Genomic DNA, 6,325 nt, shown 5'->3' with positions numbered 1-6,325 from the left:
GTCTGTCTCTATCTTCTATATATGCATGTAGACCTTCTCACGTATTTGTATTGATTTCGTATTGATTTTGCTCGTTGATTTTCTATTTACTCAAGAGCTGCTTTTCCTGATGATAATTTTCCTGCTGCCGTTGCTGTTGCTGCTGCTCATTGTTTTGGCCCACTCACTCCCCTGTCGGCTGTTCTGTCGCGGATAATATTTGCACGCTGATATGGCTCATTATAGCATCGTCCGACGATTCTGATTCTGTTTGCTGGCGCATATTTGTGGAAACTCACAACTGTGCACAGTTTTCCACCTCCTACCGCCTAGCCTTGATTGCCACTGATTCGATGATGCGACGACTGCAATGACATAGAGAAAATGTGGAAACGTGTGAATTGGTTGGTGGGTGCACAAATAAATAATGGCAAATGTATACGGTACATATTTCGGGGGGGAAACAACAAATAAAAAGCAATTCAGAGGATTTTGATACTTATTTATACCCTATCTATATATTAGGAAAAATATTAGGAAATGACAGAAATATTATGGGAAAAATGATTCTTAGATTGCACCTATTATTGTATAAAGATAAGGCTTACAATTAATTGGAAATATTTGAAATAAAACAATAACTAATTAATATGTGATATGAGAACAGAATACTGATACGAATGGGCAGCGTAAGTTGGCCTAGAATTCGGCTGTTAGGCCGTATTAAAAAATATAAATAAATTAACAGAATTTTATGGCAGTCGCTCGACGGTAGACCCGCAATAGTTCTATTGCAGATCTTTAGGAACAGGCGCTTGGCCGACATATTCGCCAGCTGATGTATATCCCACCCACCCTATCCCTAGTGCCGAGTTCGTTCAGATGGCGCTCCTTCCAACTTCTCAACGCTGAGCAAATCCAAGCAGCAGAAATGAAGCAGTGCCGCCATTACACGCCATGCCACACCCTGCTGGCATCCATTTCCTTTCATCGCAACTATGTATGTATGTACATAAATATGTACATATGTATGTAACTCTTATCACAACTTAGCGGAACTTTCTATGTAATTTTTTACTGTGTGTTTACCGTTATAATAAACGTAACGTAAACGTAACAATAATCTTGAATTTACATGTCTAGCAGCCTTCATGGACATACAGCCGAATATGCTCTGTAATCTCTGTGGCACTCGGTAATCAGTTTGTTCGATCACTTGGGCAGCATGATCTCAGTTATGTTTCATTCCTTCATTCTCCCTACACGCGCCGAACGACACGGCATTTGATGCTCTGCTGGAGCGACCGAGAGAGAGAGAGAGGGGAGGAGAGCGAGCAATACAACAACAAAACATGTTGTGTGTCGGTTGCTGCTTTGCATTTCTCGCTGCATAAAATATTACGCAGCAGGCAGGCCGGTACACAAATTGCAAGAACAGTTTTTCAGAGTTTTGCTGTCTCCGCCTCTTCGGCTAGTCCTAATCGGGAACATGCACAGACTTGCAAGGCAGCGCTCCATTTGGTGTGAGGTGTGATTGTGGGTATTTCTACAAAAATACAACAATGCATACATACATTTGTACACTCACTCGCATATCTCTGCGTACACACCCAATAAATTTAAAAAATTAAAATCAAACTTTAAGCACAAATTCATCAGCCATTTAAGCATTCAATATATTAAACTCATTCTTTTTTTAAACCTAACTATAATTTATTGTCTTCAATGACATATGTACATATTTTAGTCAGCAATATTCAACTATGGGCTATATTTTACTTTATAATTTGAAACTTAACACTACGAAAAAGTGTACATGCAAAATTCTGTGTGCAGCTGTTTGAAACTGTGTGGAATGCTAGATTGTGCGAATACCGTTAGGATTTTTGGCGACGATCTTTGTATGTATGCAAGTCCAATCAGTATTTAATGCTGGCTTTTTTTTATGTGCAGAGCATTGCAAACGAATTTCTGTAGCGGTTTACTAAGAATACGGTCGACTTTAGTATGAACATTTTTCAGTAGAAAAAATATAATCCCACAGTTCTCAAAATATCCTACCGATAATAGTCACTCTTCTGCGAGTATTTTTACTACGTTTTTTAACTACATTAATTATCATTTAATCAACAATTTGCACGCTTCATACACCCTTTCTGCATACGGTCCATTTGCAGGGTATAATCCGATCATTAAATACTCACACAATTAAAACAAATCCCCTTCTAAGCCGACAACTACAAAACATACATACATATGTATTTCCCTGTGTTTATTTGTGCGAATTAAATATTAGATTATATAATTAGGGAGGCAGACGACAATTATGTATCAATCTGTAGAGCGCTTTAAAAATTCATCAGAATTTCACAACACACTTAAACACATGAATTATTTAATGGCGATGAACGGAAATCCAAGCCGTATTTTAATTAGTCAATGGAGTGGCAGAGGAGACGCAGACACAGACACAGACTGTGGCGGAGGCAGGGACTGGCCTGGCCTGGCCTGGTCAATGGCCAAATTGACGCGTTAAATTGGCAACAATTTAAACAAGATTACAACTGGCAAATGGATGAGAATTGGGTATCGGGGATTGGGGATGGGGCGCATGTAAACTATAAATCAATCCTCAGGGGCAGTACAGGAAGTGGAAGCTGTAAGCGGACTACAGGAGGCGGAGGACTGCCGCCATGCGGTGTCTGTAAACCAATTTGGCACATGGGAGTTCCAGAGTTGTCACAGTCTGCTCTGCGACTGCCAGGGTTGCCTTTGGGTGTTGCAGTGTTGCGCTTGGGTGTTGCTGCTGCTGCTGTTGCTGCTGTTGGGTGTTGCTTTTGGGTGTTTGCCGCGCTGTCGCATAATTAAGGCAACGTCGCGTGGCAGACAGGAAGGGGAGGAAAGAGTGGCGTGGCGTGGCGTGGCAGACAGACAGAAAAGGAGAAGCCTCCAGGGAGGAGGGTCTTTGTCTGGGGCCCTTGTTTAATGCGTTGCGCCTCGAGTTCTGCCACATTGGAGGCAACATAATTATAGGCCATAGACACACACACACACATCCGACAGAGAGCAAAAGGAGCGTATGTGTGTGTGCGTGTGTTTGTGTGGCAGGTAAACTATTTGCAGCTTTGCGTGTTGCAGTGTTGCAACAAAACATGTGTAGCGGAACCGTTAACACTGATGCGGCGGCAGCAGCGGCAGCGGCGACTTCCTTTCAACAAAATGTTGCGTTTTGTTCAACATCACCGCAAAGAGAGAAAGAGAGAAAGTGTGAGTGTGAAAGAGAGAGAGAGAGAGAGAGAGAGGGAGATGGAATGGGGGTTTATGTTGCCCCAAAAGGGAAACGCAATTTTCTTGCCTCTCTTTATAGCATTTGGTCGGTACCCACTTCCTCCTCCCCCCCTTCTGTTTTGTTATGCAAAAATAATAAAATGTTTGCAATTTGTTCGAGTCCCCTACGTAGTCCCCTATTTGTAATTAAAAAGTGTTGCACAGAGCGAAAGAGACATAGAGAGAGAGAGAGAGAGTGAGAGCGCTAACAAATGTGCAACCATGTTGCATGCACTTTTTTTTTGCACTTCTTTTGGCCCAGTAATGGACACGATTTAATTGATAATTGCTGTTGTTGTGCGAATGAATTGTAATACATTCCAGTGGTGAACGGGCGGCATGTCAATGGCCCGACGACAAAAGGGGGAATGCAAATGGAAATGGATTCAGCATCCGAATCCGAATCAGGCAGTGGATGTCACTTAACTCGAATGTCCTTCATATGCCATGGAAATGGCATACTATTGATGATTATAATATGCATTTAGGAGCAGAATGTGAGCAGCTTGGAATGTTTAATAGTTGTGTGCGAAATACAGTTTGGAGCGCAATCCAATTGGAATAAATTGTTTGATTCTTAAAGGTATGTATGTAAATTCTCAATCATTAATAAATCAATTAGAGAACGGTTATGAATTGGTTTTGAATCGGTTTAAAAATGCTTAAGGATCAGCTACGAATCGATTACAAATCGGCTACAAAAATAGGCTATAGCCAGTTCACATTTGTTATTGTTTAGCAGCAGCTTTAAGTCTATTTTTATGTTAGTTAGAAATTAGTTTAAAATATTTAAAACCACTTTTTAAGCTGCTAGCTAAATCGTTTACGAATTACATAATGAAAATAAATTTATAAAATTCCATTTTACTATCTATCTACCTCTTTAAATGGACTTTCAAAATCCGTTTTGCAACACTGAAAATACTTTAAGGTCAGAAAACGAAGCTATTTTGAAAGGTTTGTCTGCCAAAAAGCATTTGCTGGTAAATAACTTGCTGCATGCCAAAGTTCCAGCATAGAAATTCCAACACAATTTTGAGGTGTCAAATTGGGGCAGTGACATCTGCCATAAGCCGACAGGCACTTGTCAAGACAGCGCACTCGGACAAACTGTTACCAAATTCAGAGACACAGAGATGCAGAGACACAGAGATGCAGAGACACAGAGACTTCCGAGGCAAGAAACAATCAACAGAATTGTAGTCGAGAGCAGCAAAATCCAGGAAGACCTTATCCTATCAGAGCAGCAGCTTTCCCTCCCCCCGTTTCTGCAGTGCCACAGCACCAGCATGGGGCATGGGCTAAGACCTGTTCCGTGTTGCTGCTGCTGCTGCCAGGAGCTACTCACATGTTGATATTAATTTTATGTTAATTACAATCTTCACCAGCTTTGTTTCACTGTCTGCCCCCCCCCCATCCCCCCCCCCCCACCACCTCAGTAGCTGAAGCATTTTCTTCATCTCGTATGCCCTTCTGTTTCATGTTTGTGTTTGCCCGGTGTTTCCCCTCTTCCGCTGACAACCATAGTGGCCATGTGGTTGGGGTCGCTCCTTACTTAGTTCATCTCCCAAGGAAATGAAGGGTGGTTAATGTGCCTTTCCCCTTGGACTGCTGCCACTGCTACTGGTATTGCTCCGAGGGTTTCCTTCCTCCTTCCTCCTTTGCCTTTGCCTTGACGCATACTCAACATCAGATTAGCCAGCCGCAAAAGTCATAAATGCAGATGTTTACATTTATTTTGTGCTCCTCCTGCTGCCTTGGGGGCATTTGCTTTGTCTTACAGTTGGATTCCAAGAGATCCCACAACCAGGACTTTTTTGTTTCATGTCCTTGGGGCAATTTGTCGCGTTCGCACGACTTTTACGCAAATGAAACAGCCACTTTATGGCTGCCTGCCATTCCGTGTGTGTGTGTGTGTGTGTGTGTGTCGTCGTCTCCATAGAATTTTCTTTTGCGAGTCATGGCGTAAAATTAAAATGCTTTCCCCACTTTCCCCAATGCCGCTCTGCCATTCTCCCTGCTGCTAATGCAAATTAAAAACTTCACTCAACTGCATTTATTTGGTTAACATAGTTGTCCCGCCCCCACCCCACCCCACCCCACTCTCTCTCTCACTCTCTTTCTCCCTAGCTCGACCTTCGCTGTGACTCATTCTGTCTGCTCAAAGGCGCGCAGACTCCACTTCACATTGCCCCCCAAAAACGAAAAGAAATGAAAAGCAAGCAGAAAACGCACACAAAATATGCTAAATGGCACTTGGCACCCTGCTGCCATCCAGGCCATCCCCCCTAAGTCTCTTCTGGGGGCACACACACAAACACACACATTATGCCTGTGGCATGCTCAAGTGCTTGCCACACTCCAAGCTAATTTATATGGCCAGCAAGCAGGCAGGCAAGCAGCAGCTTCTTTCTTTCATTCTTTCGTGCATCTTTCCACTTCATTTGTTTTGCACAAAAATTCCAACAAAATTCTGGCTGTGGGTTCCCCGCCCCAGCCCACCCCTCCCGCTCACACATTTTTGTGATGACCAAAGCAAAAGCCTTTTGGTAAATTGTTGGAAAAGAGTTGCACAAACACAAACACAGCTGCCGCATCATGTGCCCCCATGCACTTTTCATTTTTTGATATTTTATAGATATTTATTCAGCTGACTTTTGTCTGCTTTTCATGAACTCAAATGGACTCAAAATGTTGCACATTTGCAACGAGTATTTTGCTCATCATTTGATTTCATCTTTCTTTTGATTTTGTATTGCTTTTTGCTAGCTTTTTGTTCGCTTTTTGCATTCTTTTGTTCAGTTTTTCCTACCCTGTGGTACGGGGGGGGTTTGTTTTGAGAGCGTGACAAATGTGTGCAACAACATCAGCTGCGTACCGTACCCCTCTCGTTCATCACTCTAATGCTGAAGCATCGTGACTCACTTTTTAAATGTATTTTCAGCAAAAAGTTACCAACAACAGAGCAAAAGAAAAAGAAAAAGCAGCTGCGTATGCTATAATCTTTATATATGTATAC

The 6,325-nt window shown here is 42.3% G+C and overlaps 1 long non-coding RNA gene across 1 annotated transcript in view; it reads right to left on the bottom strand.

The window, feature by feature from the left end:
* Position 1: 1 nt before the first annotated feature.
* The window catches only part of LOC121404759, a 55,623-nt gene continuing 49,299 nt past the window's right edge, over positions 2-6,325 (bottom strand). Inside the window, exon 4 of the long non-coding RNA XR_005968191.1 lies at positions 2-344. This is a non-coding gene — a long non-coding RNA (uncharacterized LOC121404759). The remainder of the gene's footprint in view (positions 345-6,325) is intronic.

This window comes from Drosophila obscura, unplaced genomic scaffold (genome assembly GCF_018151105.1).
Source record: "Drosophila obscura isolate BZ-5 IFL unplaced genomic scaffold, ASM1815110v1 contig_4, whole genome shotgun sequence".
In the NCBI taxonomy this organism is placed as follows: Eukaryota; Metazoa; Arthropoda; class Insecta; order Diptera; family Drosophilidae; genus Drosophila; species Drosophila obscura.
The sequence above is the reverse complement of the archived record's forward strand: the minus strand, read 5'-3'. Positions and strand labels throughout refer to the sequence as shown.